At 43.7% G+C, this 22,569-nt stretch overlaps 1 protein-coding gene across 4 annotated transcripts in view; it reads left to right on the top strand.

Annotated features, from left to right (window-relative positions):
• KIRREL3 (kirre like nephrin family adhesion molecule 3) overlaps window positions 1-22,569 on the top strand; it is a 1,384,273-nt gene that overhangs the window by 97,558 nt on the left and 1,264,146 nt on the right. The window lies entirely within an intron of this gene.

Raw genomic sequence — 22,569 nt, 5'->3', positions numbered from 1 at the left:
CCTGTTATCTGATATGAGGCTCCAGAGATCAGGGGATTTACTGTGCAAGGAGAGGAATACATGCTAGAAACATTCGTTTACATCAACATATAAGTTATGTCTAGATCGTTAAATGTATTTTAGATGTATTTTAACAACAGCTGTCCCCATACACCTCTGCAGCTCCCCTAAGTCAGCTCGGTGCTCAGTGCTGGATAGTCCCCGCTGTATGCTCAGCAGTAAGATGGGCATAAATTAGAGGTCTCTGCCTAATTACCCCCTGATATCGACACTGGGTCTGACACCCCATCAGCATGTGATAAATGCTCTGGCCAGGCCTGCTCATAGCAATCGTAATCAAATCACCAATTAGCTTCCACCAATTGCAGCCATGAATTAGAGAATCTGCGTTTGTAGCACAATCAAGGGATAATTGCAGGAAGGCTCCTGGTGACATCACGGCATTATGCAAACAGAAAGAGATAATTGCAGGCAGCAGGGATGTAAACATATCTAGGAGAAGGCCCCCTCCTGAGTACTGCAGCTCATCATGGGGGGCAGTGCACCCGCCTTACCACTGCCATCTTGTGTGGAATGTATGCCAGTGTGGAAGCATATGGAAAATATCTCAGCATATGAGCAAAGCAGTAGACCAAAATTCCACAGGAGCCATCTGGATATTATACACAGCAAAGATTTATTAAGTCTAGATTCACAGTGGCTAGATTCACAGTGGGCATTCCATGTAAAAGCAGAAATGCAATGGGAAAGTTGTGCTGTATGTTGTAAGACTGTTGTGTCTCTTACAGTGAAGCATATATGAATAAAAAAAGTATGCATCACTGTTAGCCTGTTTTCCGCAAAGTGCATTGGGATGGTGCATGCAATTAACCCGCACCACACTGGCCGCACTGTGAATGCTGGATAGGTGATGCTTTGCACTGTGCCAATAACGTTACAATGCGGCCCTTACGTCTCATCACAATGCACCACTGTGAACGTAGTCTTATTTTCAATTGCCTGGCTTAAAATCAATGTGTTGCCAATAAAGCAAATGCCTGCTAGGGGTTAAATCTCTTGATCTCAAGCTATTAATTTCTCTCCTGCAGACTACAGAGGTTGAAGCAATCTCAGAAATAAAATCCTTCCTACCCCCTACTGCAGGAGGTTTGTAAGTGGTTGTTGGAAGATTGGTAGATTGATAGATCCCAAGAGTTGAATCCCACAGAGAAATGCCTGAAGTGTGGGCTGGGAAGGAGAAGGGGTGGGAGTTTAGGGGGGAATCCCCTAATTGAGCAGTTGTTGAGCAATGAATCTCCTCCAAGTTTATGGACAGACATGGAAGAGATTAGTCATTAAAGTGCAACCGAGCTGGAACTCGGGTCAAATAGGAAATACTTACCTAAGATGTTGGAAGCCCCTGGGTCCTGTAGAGGTTTCCCACGCTGTCCTCTGATCCCCGTTGTCTCTCGCAGACCCCCAAAGGGCTTGTTGGAGATCTGATTAGGGTTGGCGGCTGTACTTCGTCTGTGCGAGTAGTACTGTGCTCTGGGCAGTAACTACGGCACAGGGAGCACACTTTGCAGAATTGCATGTGTTTTTCAGGGGTGCACTTGTAAGATTCATTTCATGACACAGATATCTCAGTAACTGCTGCAAATATGTCCCGCCAAAGAAGATTCTTTCCAGTTTTATGAGATTAAGAATCCCTGGTGTAGCTCCAGGGTGAGGAGATAATCTCTCAGTCACGAATCTGAAAATCGTGCATGTAGCAGCTCTTATTTAAACCCATGTGTTTTCAAGCAAAGTGATTGCTGTCACAAGACTGAAATCATGCAGGTGAGCGAGCTATTATAAATTGTATAATCCTGGTACACACCCTAGATGAAACGCGACAGCTTCTGCCAAGAATCTAGCGTGTGTACAGCAGACCCCTTTTGATGCACCGACCAGCAATCAGCCTGTCAGATTGATTCAGCCAATTGCTGGCTGAGAGCATAGTTCTCCCAACTCATCCTGGCTGCCGCGTGATGTCACTCCCGTGCCACTCCCTTGCCACTCTAATGGTCCATTTTCAACAGCAAAAGTTTGCATATAAAACTTGCATAATCCTGATTCATCTTGGAATTATTTGCATCTCTTTAACCATATCTGCTGCTTACCACAAGCATCTACCCTGTCTGGTCTCAGCACCAGTCGTGTAGGTTTGAGAAAAGTCTTACCAGCTGTCTGATATCATAAACATCAGTCACCAATGAAACTGTAAAACGTGAAAGCAGTTTGTTAGCATGTTTGAAAAGAGAAAGATCCAATTTTATACCAATCTGATAAATATGATTGGTTGCACCAAAAAAAAAACAAAAGGTTTTTTTTTTTTTCACTCATTCTAGACATCTAATTGGATTTTCTGCTCTTATTTGATAAAAGACGATCAGGAGTGTTGATTTTTCTGAAAATTGAATGGTGTAGGCTAGATTGACAATTTCTTGATGTACTGAGTCTTCAATCATTTTTATCATAATTGAGGAAACATTGAACATAGATGTGTGGTGTATTGGTCAGATTTTTGAAATGTTACAATCAGTCAGAAAAACTGATTGCAATTCTTGAACTGAAAAAATATTTTAAAAATTGTATGGTGTGTGGCCACCTTAAAGAGTACCTGAAGATGTTAAAAAAAAGTTTCACTTACCTGGGGCTTCTGCCAGCCACCTGCAGCCGACCTGTGCCCGTGATTCTCCATTCCCCCGCCGCGGCTCACTTTCACTTCTGCCAGTCGATGGCCAATGGACCTGTGCCGCGCATCCTCGGTCATGCTTCTGTTGCCAGGAGCGTTCTGGGTCTGTGCAGGAGGTTCCTGGACACAGGAGCGCTTACGGGGATGCACGTGGCCAGGTCCGCACAGGCGCAGTGGACCTCAGCTTCTAAGTTAGTGGTCCTGAACGTCAGCCACAGCGGGGGAATGGAGGATTGTTAGGAAACGGCATGGGCACAGGACATCTGCAGGGGGCTGACAGAAGACCCAGGTAAGTGAAACTCCTTTTTTTTTACATCTTCAGGTCCACTTTAAGACATGATATAGTGTGTTTAACCCTTGTTTGTATCATGTAAATATCTTCATGCTTTGTCTATGCCATTGTATATGTAAATTTCCCCAGAATATGCTGGCGCCACATAAATCTGTTATAATAATTATGTGACATCACAGTTGTTAAATTATATAGCATTAACATAGCTTCTGTGATGCCATAAATAACGTGGCTAAAAATAATAGCAGCTTAGAAATTAAATGAGAGGCAGCTGTGTGGGGGATTATGGCTGTTGTGTATTTATCCCATACAAAAACAAGCCTAATAACATTATGCAGATTTTAACCATTTCACAACTGAGGGGTTTTACCCCTGAAACACCAGCGCTATTTTTACCTTTCAGCGCTGCCTCCATTGTAGTATTTATGTACTATGATTGGTTATTGGGGACTGGAGAGTCTCCATAACCAATCATTGTACTGCAGAGCCGGGGTGTGTGTGCGCGCGCGGGTCGCGGGGGCGCGCGATCGCGCGCTGCACATTTGTTTACGTTACATTGTTTTGAATGAAGACGGCTTTTGTTTAAAGCCGTCTTCATTCTACTCGCAATCGGCGAGGCTAATTGGATTTAGGAATGCTCGTTCCTAACATCCAATTAGTCACCTGCTGTGCGGGCTGGCTGGAGTGTGCGCGAGAGTTCCCCGCCCACTCCCAGCAAGTAAATAAACAAGTGCGCCTTTCTCCGTCCCTGGGGGTGAAGCGGTGCGCAGAGGGACGGAGAAATTTAGCACTGGGGGGTGAAGTGGTTAAAAGGGGGAACATTATAGAGGAACTATAGGAAGTAGGGAGATTACCTGGAAAAAAAATACAGGTCTAAGGGTCCTTTTAACACTGAATCTATTGCAGCAGACAATATCATTGCACTGCAAGGTGATGCAATGATATTCCTATGGTACCTTCATATTGGGTGCGGTACATGTGCATTTACAGAGACAGTGAAGCATACTTTCATTGTACTTCATGCTTCACCGCATAGTCACACTGCACGTCTAACGAGTGATGTGGCATTTACAGCCCCATTGCATTGCGATATCGCAAAGTGCACAGTGTGAAGGCATCCTAAATCTATAAAACTTGAACCATACCTGCATTACTACTAATTTCAGGGAAAGAGAGTATCAACATGGGCTGAGGAGTCACTTGAATGACAACCTCCATCTTTCCTACCCCTTCCCCACTTGAAGAATTCTGTTGCCATATATGGTAGTACTTCCACGTATAATCTCCAGCCCATCATCCCTGTGCCAGTCTCTACAATATTTACCAGCTTGCACCGTCCAATAATGTTATTACTTCACAGGTAGAACATGTGGGTACACAAAGGCCATTACTGTGGGCAGCACAGTGGTGGGCAGCATTTAACATCAGTTAAATTCTCTATTGTCTTACTACTTTTTTAAATGTATTTCTTCCCTGTGTCCTCCTGTGACTGTACCATATTTTGCAGAGTTCACAACAGAAAGTATGCTGTAAGTATACTATCACTGAAAACTGACATAATGGCCTCGATTCATAAAGCATTACCACATACGGTAATGCAGAAAACAGCTGATTTTACCGAGCACTTAGGAAAATGTCAATTCATAAAGGCTGTTACCGCATGAAAAGCTGAAATTACCAAGCAGTGAGGTAAATTACCGACCTGTGTGGTAAATACCTCAACACATCAGTAAATGTCAATTTATAAAGACTACGACATGCAGTAAAGTCCAGAAATATAACCTGCACCTCTGGTGTGGCATAAATAGTGCAGAGACTGTGCAAGACTGTTGGGAGCCAGCTGTGACTTGCAGAAGCAGAAGCAGAGAGATGACTGACAGGAGCAGAGCCAATAGAAACAGCATCTGTCTCCTGCAAGTCCCGCTAATCAGATTTTGATAGGCTGCAAAGGCTTCTCCGGTGGAACAAGCTTTTCTACTTCTCCAGGCAGTGAGCAGAGAAAAGAGAACAAAAGAGACTTCCCCTGGAGCCCTTTGACCGTTTAACCATTTAGGTTCCTGTTTGAAGATGTGGAGGAACTAGTGGGGAGATTACCTAAGCAGGGCATGTTTAAAGTTTCTTGGAGTTCATCTAAGCTGTGGCAATTAAATAAAATGTCAAGAAAGACTAATAGACAGATTCAGAGCAAGCAGAGGCAGTAAAACAAACATGTACATTCTAATGCAGGCATGGGCAAACGTGGCCCTCCAGCTGTTAAGGAACTACAAATCCCACAATGCATTTGCCTTTATGAGTCATGACTGTGGCTGTCAGACTCCTGCAAAGTATTGTGGGATTTGTAGTTCCTCTACAGCTGGAGGGCCAAGTTTGCCCATGCCTGTTCTAAAGGAATGTCGGGATGCCTCTTACAATTGTAATGCCCTCACTGCACGGAACAGCTTGTAACAAAGCAAACAGCTCCACACTGCTCTGCTGTTACCAGACAAGTGTTTGTCTATTGAAGCCGGTAAATTACCGAACTTCTACCACACCTGTGATCATTTTTATGAATTAGCACACAAAAGTCTAAAATACCGAATGTGGTATTTTAACGTCCAGTTTTTTGTTTTTTGTTTTTTATCGCACAGACTTTTATGTATTGCAACCAAGGAGTATGATAACGGCAGAGAACATACAGCCAGCAATTCCTGTAACAGCAACAGCTTCATCCTCAAAGTTATCGAGGGTAGTGGAAAAAAATTAAACCATATCATCTAATATCTTGAATATAATGCAAATGTTACTAATAGACATTATATACACCAATGCTGATGATGTCCCGTAGACACTCCGACCCTGCTGAAAACCTCCATGATGTTTGGTATGCACACCATAATGACCAGCCTATGGTGTGCAACATGAAAAAAAGGGATGTTCAGTCTTCAGGTTACAGGACAAATAAATATAGAAAAAGAAACGTGCTGGACACGGTACAGGCCTAGTTAGTAAAAGTTTATGACCCAGAAAACAGCCAATAGTGTGTGTGAGAAAGAAATAATACAGGAACAATGCCCATTACTGTACTTCAGTATGCAAAAAGTCTCACAATTGTTTGAAATGTGCAGTGAGTACAGTTGTGCTTTAAAGTGTTACTCTAAATTAGTACAAAAGTCATCATTATATTAAATAATTCTACATCTGAGTGTCACTAAAAATGTATCATTTAACTTCAGTCTGCAGCTGCTATAACTTTATGAAACTTGTTGGAAACCATGGAAACAGTTTGTGGCTTGTTGTCACAGATACCGCTACTAGAATAAGCATTGATCCTCTCTGTTTTTTGTTTCATTTGTTTATAAATTCTACATAAAGCAGAAAGTAAAAAATCTTGCATCTTTTCTTACCCCCACAACTTTGCTAGGTTCACTGAAAAAACAAAACCATTGCTCAGGGAGGGGGGACAGTATAAATCCGTAAAAAACGCTGACTCTGCACATGCACCATTGGGAATAAGCAATCTCATCTCAGCTGATGCACGGCAGCTTTCACAATGAAACATGCAGAGCTTCAGCGCAGTTATCCAGGAAACACAAGAGTAAATGCAGTTATGTATGTTTAATACAGATTAATGAAATACTTAAAAGATACTAAGATGCTCTAATAAGAATTGCTTTTTTCTTGAGGAAGCTATAGCTACTCTGAGTATGGCATGCATATGTTCAGAGTTCAAGTGCTTGCATTATTTCTGCCACAAACACAGAAAGCTTTAGAAGAGGTAACTGTGGCCAGTGTGTCGTCCCTCGTCAGCAATCCGCTCTGTCAATAGCATTGCTCTCCAAAGACAAATCCCACTAGCACTGAGCACTGAGAGGATCATGCATTAAAGAAATGGCCTTGAGTCTTCGAGTTTCATGTTTCACAGTCAACTTTCAGAATTGACACAATGGATGTAACAAACTAATTATTAGCTTTTTTCTGCCTCTTTTATCTCCTTCTGTCACAGCAGCTTAGAAAGCACAGCCAGTGGGGACTTGTGATACTTATTAATGCAATAAAGGCACATAATCTTCCAATCCTCGCCTATTCATTCCCTGCATTATTTACGGGGGAGAAGGCACTTGAGTCGCTTAGCAAAGATTTTTTCAGCAAAATGCTAAATATTCGCTTAAAGAATCTGCTGATGTAAAAGGAAAAGAGTGCATGGGGAATTAAATTTCAGGCCAGCATTAATTGCTTGTGACATGAGAATGCGTCACAACACTTGACCTCTGTGTCCCCCTGTCTGACCACTTCTTGTCTCTTGAAGAAGTTGTACGGCTGATTGTCAATATCTCATAGACAGACTTGCTACAATCAGCAGGTTACTCCATGTTTTTACATTCCAGAGGCGAGAAACAGAAATGTGTGTTTGGCCTAGTGCACACCAGAGCGGTTCTGCTGCGGTTTGCGATCCGCTTGCGGGTGCGGATCCGCTAGGGTAATGTATTTCAATGGGCTGGTGCACACCAGAGCGGGAGGCGTTTTGCAGAAACTCATACTCCCGGGCTGCTGCAGATTTTGGATTGCGGATGCGTTTCTGCCTCAATATAGGAAAAACGCAAACCGCTCTGAAAAACGGCACTTCAGAGCGGTTTGCCAGGCGTTTTTTGTTACAGTAGCTGTTCAGTAACAGCTTTACTGTAACAGGGGCCCCAACCGCCCCGATTTCGGCGGGACGGTCCCGATTTTGGGGGGCCATCCCGCTGTCCCGCGCTGCCCCCCCCCCCTGGTCCCGGCCGCTGGGGAGTGAGTGGACAAAAAACGATCAAGGCACCAGCCCGGTATGCGGCATGGATAGCCGCCGCCCGCCGCCATTACACTTCTCCCTCCCTCCCTCCTAATATGCCCCCAGTGTCCCCTTCTACCCCGCAGAGTAAAATGGGCAGCGGAGCGGGCAGTAAGTCTTATCACTGCCTCTCCGCTGCGTACGGGGATCTCCTCTGATCTTCCTGTGACGTCACAGGAAGCAGGAAGATCAGAGGAGATCCCCGTACGCAGCGGAGAGGCAGTGGGAGGGGACACTGGGGGCATATTAGGAGGGAGGGAGGGAGAAGTGTAATGACGGCGGGCGGCGGCTATCCATGCCGCATACCGGGCTGGTGCCTCGATCTCTCTCTGCCCGCCCACAGCCACCCTCACCCTCCTCCCCCCCCACCCACTGGCACCCTCACAGCGCCTCCCCTTTGGGAGTAATTAATAATTGGGAAAAAAAAACTTTTTTGTGGGGTGGGCGTGACATGGGGGGTTGGGGTGTGGCCAGGGGCGTGGCCTAAATGTCCCGTTTTTCAAAATCAAAATGTTGGGAGGTACGCTGTAACAATACATGAAATCTACTACACCAAAAAACGCTTCACAAAACCGTAAAATGCTAGCTGAAACGCTACAGAAAAAGAAGAAAAAGCGTTTCAAAATCTGCTAGCATTTTGCGGATCTGCTAGCGTTTTTTGGTGTGCACCAGGCCAAAGTGTGTGTGTGTGTGGGGGGAGAGGGGGGAGTTATGGGTTATAGTTATCCACCTGCTACATGTATGCATTGCAGCTTTGTGTTCCCCACACTACAGAATACCCGGATTGCTCTTGGTGGCACACAACCAATAGTAAAGTATAAGGGGCTAAAAGAGCCTGAAGAGCCCTCTTACTAAAAAGTGACGCATTGTTGATTAATTGACGCATTGATTTGCATTGCTTTTTAGTAAGAGTAATTTCTGCCTCTTTTAGCCCTTTATACTTTCCTAGTAGTTCTGGACCACCATGAGCTATCTAGGTATTCCTTAGTACTGGTCCAAGCCATATTCCATAGAGCCACATCAATCCCTGACATGCACTCATGAGGAGCAGAAAGTCCAAAACAGGATGTCTGCATGTCAGATTGATGTGGCTCTATAAAATGTATAAGCTATAGGCTCACTATACACCAGACGCTCTGGATGTGTGCCTGGCCTTTGGGGCATAAATAGATGATTTGCATATTTGGAAGTGATGCATCATGGGAAACCACAGTTAAATTATCGCAAAATACCTTCTGTTTCAAAGGGCACAACTATATTGTGTGTTCACCATGCGAATCACACAGTACTGCAAGAGGTATAGGACCAACTGAGGGGTGGAGGAGAAGAGGAAGTGAGGATGACCATGAACCTGGAAACCGCTGCTTAAGCTATTTTACATTCTTAATGTAAAAAGTGGAACTTTTTTTTTCTATTACACACATATCAAATATAAATGCATTAATAAAGTGTGGCCCTGAGCACAGACTTAAAACTTCCCAGAACTGGCCTCTAATTCTGCTTCAAGGATGAATAGGTAGAGCAATGGTACATCAATGCCTTCTGTCCATTTTTTTTGCATCAGCTTAGTAGAAAGATGCTCTATTATACAAAAGCCAAAGATAAAATATTCTAATGAAAACACCATGATTATGCAACAACATTTAGCAAATCATGCATGAATGGGGTAGACTTTTTATCGGAACCGTCTCACTGTTACTCTCACGCAAATGAATAAAATCACCATGTCATTATTCATTCATTAGAAATTGCAAACATTTAAGCAGCCAACTATCTGAATTAAATAGAAGATTTCTTAAACACAGAAATCAAATTAGCTGACTGGCTAAAATGACCAAGAATAAAGTGACAGTTTCATCAGGCTAGGATCTGGGGAGACTGAGAACAGGATGGAGTCATGGCTCCAGTGTCATAAACAGGTAGAAAGTCCATATAAAAAGATATTTTGGGACTATCCTATAAAACACGTCCATCATGGCGGGCCTGACACTCCAGGGAGCCGATGTTTTATTATTTTGCATAATGCAAACTTTATGACCTAGATTTACTTTCATGATAAACAGTGAAAACCTAATGGGTACATAAATCTGGCAGCAGATCAATGTCAATCAATAGAGCAGGCCATGCAATGCAGAGCTAAAGGACTTCTCTCTGGGTTATTCTCCATAATTTAATAACTAGAAAAGGATGAATTTGCTAATGAACTCCTTCTTCTATCTACACCATATCAGCTTCAGCATGTTCAAATACAGAAGACCTTATTCGTCAAACTGAAGCTAGGACTGTCTGTGTTGCCATGTGAATAGCACCCTTTTATGAGCCCACTCTGCCTTTGTAGCCATGTTCCAATCTGGTGTGGTAGCTGCTTTATGAGGGCCCAATAAAGGCTGTCTGTTTTGTTGCCTAACATCAGGACTGTTCGTGGCAAAGTAGACTTGGTGCTTAATGTTATTTCTCAAAGAGGGCAAACACTGATAAATCTCATTGCCAATAACATTTTTAGTGGGGATTAAAATTCATACCGTTGCCTACCGATGACAGTCGGAAGGTATTAAAATTATTACCAATGCCTAATTCTGACAGTATAAGGGGATTCAAATTCTTACCAGTACCTGTCTCTGACAGAAGAAGAGTATTCAGCTGAAGCTACTTTTATTCTGTTGGATACACTATAATCTGGAAATATGAAAATCTTCACATAAATAAAATAAATTGCCTGCCATAAATCATCTTTCCTTCTTGGCATCACCCCTTGCCCCACAATGCCACAGTAAAGCTCCTGGTCCTTCAGCACATGTGATCACTCTCTGCTTTCTCCATTGGTGCAGAGAGTGTGGTGTGAGTATACCAAGAGCCTGGACAACCCATCCATTCTCCAGTGTGCCATGCACGAGGGGAACACACAGGAAACACAAGGGACAGAATGGCAGCCCCAGATCATGTTAAAAGAACTGGGTAGAACAATTTCTGAGATGCAGCCTTATGCTGCATACACACTTGAGATAACAGTCTTTGGAAAATGAAAGATCACAGACCAATTTTACCCCATTCCATGCAGTATGAGAGCCATACTCTACACAGTCTATTCTATGGAGCTGAACTCCCCATCAGATAAAATCTTTGCAAGATGCTGCACACACAGATGCCCGTACACACTCAAAAGATTATTATCTGCAAAAGATCTGTTCCTGCAAAAGATCCATTCCATGCAAAATGCATTATAGTCTATGAGATCTGCAGATCATCATACACACTTGGTTTAACAGACTTCATCTGCATATCTGGCAATCATCTGCAGATCTGAAAATCCACCCTGTTGAATATGATCTGCAGATGATCTGCAGATGATTGTCTGTTAAACCAAGTGTGTATGATGATCTGCAGATCTCATAGACTATAATGCATTTTGCATGGAATGGATCTTTTGCAGGAACAGATCTTTTGCAGATAATGATCTTTTGAGTGTGTACGGGCATCTTTGTGTGCAGCATCCTGCAAAGATTTTATTTGTTGGGGAGTGCAGCTCCATAGAATAGACTGTGTAGGTCTGGCTCTCATACTACATGGAAGGGGGTAAAATTGGTCTGTGATCTTGCCTTTTCCAAAGACTTTTATCTCAAGTGTGTATGAAGCATTACTGTGTAATTAAAGGAGCAAGCACTTTTAAAATGGTATCATTATGGGTGCATGCACAACTGCTATATTTGTAATCTTTCAGCAACCCACTATGTTCTTATGGGAACAATACCTTTGCCAGACATGTATTATTATTATTTATATAGCGCCATCATCTTCCGTAGCGCTGTACATTGTACAAAACAAATAATGGGGAACAGATATACATAGGAAATACAAGACACTGTACAGTCATGACACTGAATAGAACAAATACATACATAGCTGATGTGTAGTTGGTACATGGGCATATGTTAAAATTACAGCAGTACGAGAAACACTAGGAGGAGGTCCCTGCCCTTGCGAGCTTACAATCTAGAGGACATTTTAAAAAAGCCAATCATGGTTTGCAGATTCAATTATTTTTTTCCACTGTTTTCCAGCATTAAAGGGGCACTACAGCGAAAAACTGTAAAATTTAAAATATGCGCAGACATATACAAATAAGAAGTACATAAGAAGTAAAATGAGCCATAAATTACTTTTCTCCTATAATGCTGTCACTTACAGTAGGCAGTAGAAATCTGACAGAAGTGACAGGTTTTGGACTAGTCCATCTCTTCATAGGGGATTCTCAGCAAGGTTTTTATTCTTTATAAAGATATTCCCAAAAAAGGATTTAAACAATGATGCTGGCCAGCTTCCCTGCTCCCTACACTGTTTTTGGCAGTTGGACAGAGCAACTGCCATTCACTAAGTGCTTTATTTGTATGTTTGCACATATTTTAAATTTTACAGTTTTTCGCTGTAGTGCCCCTTTAAATAAGTGAATCACTTTATAGCCACTGTAAAGTTCGTCGGTCACTATGTGGTGGTTTGTTCTGAATGGATGAAAAACACTATCCTTCCTTCAGATACTTTGATATCTGAGGCATTTAGTGCACGCTAACATAACAAGCACAATTTATAGCAAACATCCTACTGTGTAAATTAATTAGTGCATTGTCACTGCACCATGTATGCGGTGTGCTCCTGCAAGCATAGAAGTTGTGTCACAGGCAATTCTAAAGGAAAGATTCCAATTATAACAACAATCAAGTTTGCAGGCATCTGCTACTGTGCATTTGGTGATTGTTTGCGTTTAATGTGCCTGAAACTTAAAGCTGGCCATACACTAGGCCGATTCCCCGCCGATCGACAGCAGATTCGATCACTGGAATCGAATCTGCTGTCACATCGTTCGCGCTACACGCTAAATTTCGATCTATTTCGTCCCGAAATAGATCGATCCCGTCGATCGCTCTGTGCGGGAAATTACCGCCGATCGCCCGCGGGTAGGGAGCACTTCGCTAGCGGCATTCGAGTGCCCGACGACCAACGCAATAGAGTGGCAATACATTACCTGCTCCGCCAGCGCGACTCACCCCGGTCACCGCTGCTCCGTCTCCGCGCTGGTCTGGTGTCCGGGTCCGGCATGCTTCACTTCTTCTAGCCCGGCAGGAAGTTTAAACAGTAGAGGGCGCTCTAATGTTTAACCACTTGAGGACCTAGGGCTTTCTACCCCTTAAGGACCGGCCACTTTTTTTCCATTCAGACCACTGCAGCTTTCACGGTTTATTGCTCGCTCATACAACCTACCACCTAAATGAATTTTGGCTCCTTTTCTTGTCACTAATAAAGCTTTCTTTTAGTGCTATTTGATTGCTCCTGCGATTTTTACTTTTTATTATATTCAGCAAAAAAAACCTGAATTTTGGCAAAAAAATGATTTTTTTAACTTTCTGTGCTGACAGTTTTCAAATAAAGTAAAATTTCTGTATACATGCAGCGCGAAAAATGTGGACAAACATGTTTTTGATAAAAAAAAACCCATTCAGTGTATATTTATTGGTTTGGGTAAAAGTTATAGCGTTTACAAACTATGGTGCAAAAAGTGAATTTTCCCATTTTCAAGCATCTCTGACTTTTCTGACCACCTGTCATGTTTCATGAGGGGCTAGAATTCCAGGATAGTATAAATACCCCCCAAATGACCCCATTTTGGAAAGAAGACATCCCAAAGTATTCACTGAGAGGCATAGTGAGTTCATAGAAGATATTATTTTTTGTCACAAGTAAGCGGAAAATGACACTTTGTGGAAAAAAAAAAAAAAAAAAAAAAGTTTCCATTTCTTCTAACTTGCGACAAAAAAAAATGAAATCTGCCACGGACTCACCATGCCCCTCTCTGAATACCTTGAAGTGTCTACTTTCCAAAATGGGGTCATTTGGGGGGTGTGTTTACTGTCCTGACATTTTGGAGGGTGCTAAATTGTAAGCACCCCTGTAAAGCCTAAAGGTGCTCATTGGACTTTGGACCCCTTAGTGCAGTTAGGCTGCAAAAAAGTGCCACACATGTGGTATTGCCGTACTCAGGAGAAGTAGTATAATGTGTTTTGGGGTGTATTTTTACACATACCCATGCTGGGTGGGAGAAATATCTCTGTAAATGACAATTTGTTAATTTTTTTTACACACAATTGTCCATTTACAGAGATCTTTCTCCCACTCAGCATGGGTATGTGTAAAAATACACCACAAAACACATTATACTACTTCTCCTGAGTACGGCGATACCACATGTGTGGCACTTTTTTGCACCCTAACTGCGCTAAAGGGCCCAAAGTCCAATGAGTACCTTTAGAATTTCACAGGTCATTTTGAGAAATTTCGTTTCAAGACTACTCCTCACGGTTTAGGGCCCCTAAAATGCCAGGGCAGTATAGGAACCCCACAAATGACCCCATTTTAGAAAGAAGACACCCCAAGGTATTCCGTTAGGAGTATGGTGAGTTCATAGAAGATTTTATTTTTTGTCAAAAGTTAGCGGAAAATGACACTTTGTGAAAAAACACAATTAAAATCAATTTCCGCTAACTTTTGACAAAAAAATAAAATCTTCTATGAACTCACCATACTCCTAACGGAATACCTTGGGGTGTCTTCTTTCTAAAATGGGGTCATTTGTGGGGTTCCTATACTGCCCTGGCATTTTAGGGGCCCTAAACCGTGAGGAGTAGTCTTGAAACAAAATTTCTCAAAATGACCTGTGAAATTCTAAAGGTACTCATTGGACTTTGGGCCCTTTAGCGCAGTTAGGGTGCAAAAAAGTGCCACACATGTGGTATCGACGTACTCGGGAGAAGTAGTACAATGTGTTTTGGGGTGTATTTTTACACATACCCATGCTGGGTGGGAGAAATACCTCTGTAAATGGACAATTGTGTGTAAAAAAATCAAAAGATTGTCATTTACAGAGGTATTTCTCCCACCCAGCATGGGTATGTGTAAAAATACACCCCAAAACACATTATACTACTTCTCCCGAGTACGGCGATACCACGTGTGTGGCAATTTTTTGCACCCTAACTGCACTAAGGGGCCCAAAGTCCAATGAGTACCTTTAGGATTTCACAGGTCATTTTTGTTTCAAGACTACTCCTCACGGTTTAGGGCCCCTAAAATGCCAGGGCAGTATAGGAACCCCACTAATGACCCCATTTTAGAAAGAAGACACCCCAAGGTATTCCGTTAGGAGTATGGTGAGTTCATAGATGTTTTTATTTTTTTGTCACAAGTTAGCGGAAATTGATTTTAATAGTTTTTTTTCACAAAGTGTAATTTTCCGCTAACTTGTGACAAAAAATAAAATCTTCTATGAACTCACCATACTCCGTACGGAATACCTTTGGGTGTCTTCTTTCTAGAATGGGGTCATTTGTGGGGTTCCTATACTGCCCTGGCATTTTAGGGGCCCTAAACCGTGAGGAGTAGTCTTGAAACCAAATGTCGCAAAATGACCTGTGAAATCCTAAAGGTACTCATTGGACTTTGGGCCCCTTAGCGTACTTAGGGTGTAAAAAAGTGCCACACATGTGGTACCGCCGTACTCAGGAGAAGTAGTATAATGCGTTTTGGGGTGTATTTTTACACATACCCATGCTAAGTGGGAGAAATATCTCTGTAAATGACAATTGTTTGATTTTTTTACACACAATTGTCCATTTACATAGAAATTTCTCCCACCCAGCATGGGTATGTGTAAAAATACACCCCAAAACACATTATACTACTTTTCCTGAGTACGGCGGTACCACATGTGTGACACTTTTTTGCAGCCTAGGTGCGCTAAGGGGCCCAACGTCCTATTCACAGGTCATTTTGAAGCATTTGTTTTCTAGACTACTCCTCGCGGTTTAGGGCCCCTAAAATGCCAGGGCAGTATAGGAACCCCACAAGTGACCCCATTTTAGAAAGAAGACACCCCAAGGTATTCCGTTAGGTGTATGGCGAGTTCATAGAAGATTTTATTTTTTGTCACAAGTTAGTGAAAAATGACACTTTGTGAAAAAAAACCAATAAAAATTAATTTCCGCTAACTTTTGACAAAAAAATAAAATCTTCTATGAACTCGTCATACACCTAACAGAATACCTTGGGGTGTCTTTTTTTCTAAAATGGGGTCACTTGTGGGGTTCCTATACCGCCCTGGCATTTTACAGGCCCAAAACCGTGAGTAGTCTGGAAACCAAATGTCTCAAAATGACTGTTCAGGGGTATAAGCATCTGCAAATTTTGATGACAGGTGGTCTATGAGGGGGCGAATTTTGTGGAACCGGTCATAAGCAGGGTGGCCTTTTAGATGACAGGTTGTATTGGGCCTGATCTGATGGATAGGAGTGCTAGGGGGGTGACAGGAGGTGATTGATGGGTGTCTCAGGGGGTGGTTAGAGGGGAAAATAGATGCAATCAATGCACTGGGGAGGTGATCGGAAGGGGGTCTGAGGGGGATCTGAGGGATTGGCCGAGTGATCAGGAGCCCACACGGGGCAAATTGGGGCCTGATCTGATGGGTAGGTGTGCTAGGGGGTGACAGGAGGTGATTGATGGGTGTCTCAAGGTGTGATTAGAGGGGGGAATAGATGCAAGCAATGCACTGGCGAGGTGATCAGGGCTGGGGTCTGAGGGCATTCTGAGGGTGTGGGCGGGTGATTGAGTGCCCTAGGGGCAGATAGGGGTCTAATCTGATAGGTAGCAGTGACAGGGGGTGATTGATGGGTAATTAGTGGGTGTTTAGGGTAGAGAATAGATGGAAACACTGCGCTTGGGTGGTGATCTGATGTCGGATCTGCGGGCGATCTATTGGTGTGGGTGGGTGATCAGTTTGCCCGCAAGGGGCAGGTTAGGGGCTGATTGATGGGTGGCAGTGACAGCGGGTGATTGATGGGTGGCAGTGACAGGGGGTGATTGATGGGTGGCAGTGACAGGGGGTGATTGATAGGTGATTGACAGGTAATCAGTGGGTTATTACAGGGGAGAACAGATGTAAATATTGCACTGGCGAATTGATAAGGGGGGGGTCTGAGGGCAATCTGAGCGTGTAGGCGGGCGATTGGGTGCCCGCAAGGGGCAGATTAGGGTCTGATCTGATGGGTAACAGTGACAGGTGGTGATAGGGGGTGATAGGGGGTGATTGATGGGTAATTAGTGGGTGTTTAGAGGAGAGAATAGATGTAAACAATGGATTTGGGAGGTGATCTGATGTCGGATCTGCGGGCGATCTATTGGTGTGGGTGGGTGATCAGATTGCCCGCAAGGGGCAGGTTAGGGGCTGATTGTTGGGTGGCAGTGACAGGGGGTGATTGATGGGTGATAGGTGATTGGCAGGTGATTGACAGGTGATCAGTGGGTTATTACAGGGAAGGACAGATGTAATTAATGCACTGGCGAATTGATAAGGGGGGGGGGGGGTCTGAGGGCAATCTGAGCGTGTGGGCGGGTGATTGGGTGCCCGCAAGGGGCAGATTAGGGTCTGATCTGATGGGTAACAGTGACAGGTGGTGATAGGGGGTGATTGATGGGTAATTAGTGGGTGTTTAGAGAAGATAACAGATGTAAACAATACATTTGGGAGGTAATCTGACGGCGGGTTTGCGGGCGATCTAATGGTGTGGGTGGGTGATCAGATTGCCCGCAAGGGGCAGGTTAGGGGCTGATTGATGGGTGGCAGTGACAGGGGGTGACAGGGGGTGATTGATGGGTGATAGGTGATTGGCAGGTGATTGACAGGTGATCAGTGGGTTATTACAGGGAAGAACAGATGTAATTAATGCACTGGTGAATTGATAAGGGGGGGTCAGAGGGCAATCTGAGCGTGTGGGCGGGTGATTGGGTGCCCGCAAGGGGCAGACTAGGGTCTGATCTGATAGGTAAAAGTGACAGGTGGTGATAGGGGGTGATTGATGGGTGATTGATGGGTAATTAGTGGGTGTTTAGAGGAGAGAATAGATGTAAACAATGGATTTGGGAGGTGATCTGATGTCGGATCTGCGGGCGATCTATTGGTGTGGGGGGGTGATCAGATTGCCCGCAAGGGGCAGGTTAGGGGCTGGCTGATGGGTGGCAGTGACAGGGGGTGATTGACGGGTGATTGATGGGTGATTGACAGGTGATTGACAGGTGATTGACAGGTGATTGACAGGTGATCAGGGGGATAGATGCATACAGTAAACAGGGGGGGTGGTCTGGGGGGGGGGTCTGGGGAGAATCTGAGGGGTGGGGGGTGATCAGGAGGGGGCAGGGAGCAGGGTGGGGGATAAAAAAAAAATAGCGTTGACAGATAGTGACAGGGAGTGATTGATGGGTGATTAGGGGGGTGATAGGGTGCAAACAGGGGTCTGGGGGGTGGGCAGGGGGGGGTCTGATGGGTGCTGTGGGCGATCTGGGGCGGGGGGGGGGAGAAAATCAGTGTGCTTGGTGCAGACTAGGGTGGCTGCAGCCTGCCCTGGTGGTCCCTCGGACACTGGGACCACCAGGGCAGGAGGCAGCCTGTATAATACACTTTGTAAACATTACAAAGTGTATTATACACTTTGTATGCGGCGATCGTCGGGTTAACATCCCGCCGGCGCTTCCGTATGGCCGGCGGGATGTTGCGGCGAGTGAGCGGCGACAGGCGGAGGCGGAGGATCGCGTCACGGATGACGCGATCGCTCCGCCCATGCCCAAACAAGGACCACCGCATTTTGTCAATACGGCGGTCCTTGCGGCGTCTGCTTCCCGGCCGCCATTTGTCTATACGGCGGTCGGGAAGTAGTTAAACTTCCTGCCGGGCAGGAAGAAGTGAAGCATGCCGGACCCGGAGCCTAGACCAGAGCGGAGAAGACAGCGGAGACCGGGGGACTGGAGTCGCGCCGGCTGAAACAGTTAATGTATGCGGGCGGGAAGAGCGGCGGCAGCACCACCACCACCACAGATTTTCAACGGTTACAGGCTGAAATCGGTTCACAATCTGTTTGCAGTAAAGGCAGCCATATGATCCCTCTCTGATCAGATTCGATCAGAGAGGGATCTATCTGTTGGTCGAATCTGATGGCAAATCGACCAGTGTATGGCTACCTTAAAACTGAAGCTCACTTCACAGCAAAGTCATTACTGATGCTGTTCCTTGTGGGTGTGCCCACTGTCACATCAAGCAATGTGAATATAGAAATGATAATCCCAGTGAGGAGTACTGTATTTTTGGTTATAGAAAGTTCAGTTGCCCTTCGGAGAGTTCAGGCTTCAGATCTGAGGTCATTTCTGAGACTATGTTAGCCTGTTAATGTTGTCCTCGCCATATCTGTCACCATTTCTGAAGAGGTGTATTCTGATTGGCAAGGGTGGAATAGGAACTCCTAGTACTGAGAATTGAAGGTGGCTGCATTCCTAAAGACTTACAGAATTAAATTTGCTGCAAATAAGGATATATAAAGTTGTAAGAGAATGTCTCCATGGGAATCAAGGAAGATCTGCCAGTAGAACAAAACCAAATTTAACATGATAAGAAGAAGCAGCTCTCGTGTTGGTAATTCCTTCTGGGAAAGGGAAGGGAATAGTGGATAAAAAAACCACATCAGCAAATAAATGGTTTATGAGTTGTTAGTGTTGGATGAATCTAACGGCCAGCCTTTAATAATGTAAGACTGCATTGTCTAGATACTAGAATAATGGGCATCACACGGAGACTTTAAGGAGCTTGATTGGAATAAATTATTTGGAGTAAAGATAATACCTTTTACTGGCTAACCTTAAGCACACCTAAAATGAGTAAAAAATAAAATGTTTGATAATTACCTCTATAATTTGAAGACTCTCTGTATGGTGCGGAGGCTTCCCGGATGCTAGGAGAACCAACCATTCCAGCACGTGGTCCCTTTTCATCTTCTGCCTGCACTCAAGGACAAATGTATCTGGACCTGCATGTGCAAGTAAGGGCCATGCATTCTCAAAGCATGGCTTTATTCCTCCATGTATGCACGCTTTATTCTACTGGCCATGTGTGGACCCTACTTGCGCATGCCCAAATGTGCTTGTCAGAAGAAACCTCTTTGGCACAGGTTAAATAGATATAGAGGGTCTATGGGCTATTTTTTTCCCCTCACTTTAGGTATCCTTAAATACATTTAAAAATAAAGATTTTGGACCTCCGTTGGTTTCTTTGTCATGCCTGGTGAAGAAAACTAAGGGTTCTGAAAGCTTGCTTTTACTATGTATTGAGTTAGCCAGTAATTGGTATCATCTGTTCAGTGTTCAGTTGTTGATATTTTGTAGGAGGAATTGTAATATTCATCCAAAGCTCTCCTGAATCCTGCTATCAAACTCAGGAGCTATTTTATCATGACAGGTGCAAAGAAAACTGCAACCAAAATGAATCAGTTGCCCAGAAAATCCAGTGTGGTTTTAACAGATGTATGAAACAAGGCTTTTGAGCAAACAATCTATTTTCCTTCCAATTTTGTTTGTTGACAAATCATCCCCTTTGTGTACCAGAATTTGTTTTACAACTCTGCTCCTAGACTGCAACTCATTTTAGTAAATGTCCAACCTTCAAGCCAATAGATGGCACTGCTCTGAATACTGTCTTCTAATATATACAGCATGTGATGCATGTATTCAATGAAAGCTTGTAATCTTTAAATGCAGAGAGGATAAATAAGACTACTCTCTAAATCTCCATTTAACCAGATTGATTCACCTTCATTGTCAACTTTTTATGATATAAAAAGAGCAATTTCATGTTGTAGGCTGAATGTTACAGTTTTATTGGCTCCCAATCAAAAACATGAATCAAGCAAATATATTTTTTTAATCCCCGTAGGCGTTTGAAATTAAAAAGCTTTCTAATGGTTTACCAATAAAAGCACTCAAAGGATTAGAGCGGCAATAATTTACTTCTTATATTAAGAGCGTGTTGTGAATACGGCAGAAATAGTCTTTTATGAAAAAAAGCACAATCACCTCCAGTGTATAACCTGCATCCAGCGCGTCAACCCACGCACAATTTACAGCACATCTGTACATAGAGATGAACATACATAATTACGCTGTACATGGGTAGGGGATAATTCATAGAGAAACACCGGGAAGACAGCGACACACACAGCATAAGTGAAATATATTACCTGCCAAGAGATGCATAATTCTCTCCAGCCAGTCCTGTGATTTGGATATCCCAGCCACACAGCACAGCCTATACAGTGTATTATCTCCAGGCAGCACTCGTTGGCCAGCTTGATATAATGGCATACAAAGCTTCCTCAATCACTGTAATGTACAGTACCTGCAGCAGGACGGGAGGAAACAAGATTACCCCCAAATCCTCCCACAACGACAAGTCCTGTAAGAAAAAACAGGCATTGGAAAGGGACAACATTCACATTGTTTACATCAAATCCAGTACAAATTTGGCAATGCAAAAAACTTAAGTTACTTTATCGTTGCATTTATACATCTGTGTTTAGCTGATTGTAGTCATGTGATTATAGGGAAAATGGGCATTTTACTCACTTCCTCATTTAATAGCCTTTTTAATGCAGCAGTAAGTAGTCTGTTATACTCGTATCAAAGAGTCTCTGATTGGTATTTTTTTTTATACCTGTATTTCGTAAAAGTGGCAACACACACTATAGAAATGTCTATATTTATTTTCAATTCAAGAACTGCAATTAATTTTTCTGATTGGTTTGATTGTAACATTTGAACAAAGCCGACCGATGTATCCCACGTGTGTGTTAATTGTTTCCCCAATTATAAAAAATGATTGAAAACTCTTTCTTGTTTGAATTAAAAAGAAAAATAAGTTTTTTATTTTACTGTACAGCCAATTGTTTTGGTTCAATTGCTGTAAAAATGAATATTTTTATTGTGTTTTGTGTGGCCACCTTCAGCTAGATATGAAGCTAGGTAGGCAGGGAATTCACATTACAAGCATTTCTCCATTGACCCACTCAGACAGTGAAAGCTATGCTGGCAAATGTAAATCACTAGCTACAAAAAATTACCCTATGGTTGTGTTAATAAATCACATCCCAGCAAATTGACCAGAAAAAAAGTGGATTTCATTAGCAAGCCCACATTCAATTTCCTGGGCAAGTGGGTATTTGCCTGGGTACTTTGTATTGGAAGTTTAAAGATTTTCATAAGTTATAGCTGGAGGTTGAAAGTGCAAAACAATATCTGGTACTGTGCTCTTGCTGCAGTACTTCCTGTGTGGTAAACCTACCTCTGAGCTGGGCAATGTTAGCGCAATAAGCTGGGCTCCCACTAATGCCCACTGGGAGCTCTGTCTCAAGACACTCCCACAGAGCTAAATCAATCTAGTCAGGAAACAGCAGCCAAGCATTGCGTGATCATAATTTAAAAGGTTTTTTAAAGGCATACTGTAGGGGGGTCGGGGGAAAATGAGTTGAACTTACCCGGGGCTTCTAATGGTCCCCCGCAGGCATCCTGTGCCCGCGCAGCCGCTCACTGATGCTCCGGCCCCGCCTCCGGTTCACTTCTGTAATTTTTGACTTTAAAGTCAGAAAACCCCTGCGCCTGCGTTGCCGTGTCCTCGCTTCCCCTGATGTCACCAGGAGCATACTGCGTAGGCACAGACCATACTGGGCTTGTGCTATACACTCCTGGTGACATCAGCGGGAACGAGGACACGGCAACACAGGCACAGGGGTTTTCTGACTTAAAAGTCGGAAATTCCAGAAGTGAGCCAGAGGCGGGGCCGGAGCATCGGTGAGTGGCTGCGCGGGCACAGGATGTCTGCGGGAGACCATTACAAGCCACGGG

This window comes from Hyperolius riggenbachi, chromosome 6, assembly GCF_040937935.1.
Source record: "Hyperolius riggenbachi isolate aHypRig1 chromosome 6, aHypRig1.pri, whole genome shotgun sequence".
Taxonomy (NCBI): domain Eukaryota; kingdom Metazoa; phylum Chordata; class Amphibia; order Anura; family Hyperoliidae; genus Hyperolius; species Hyperolius riggenbachi.
This window is presented reverse-complemented; position numbering and strand designations above follow the sequence as displayed.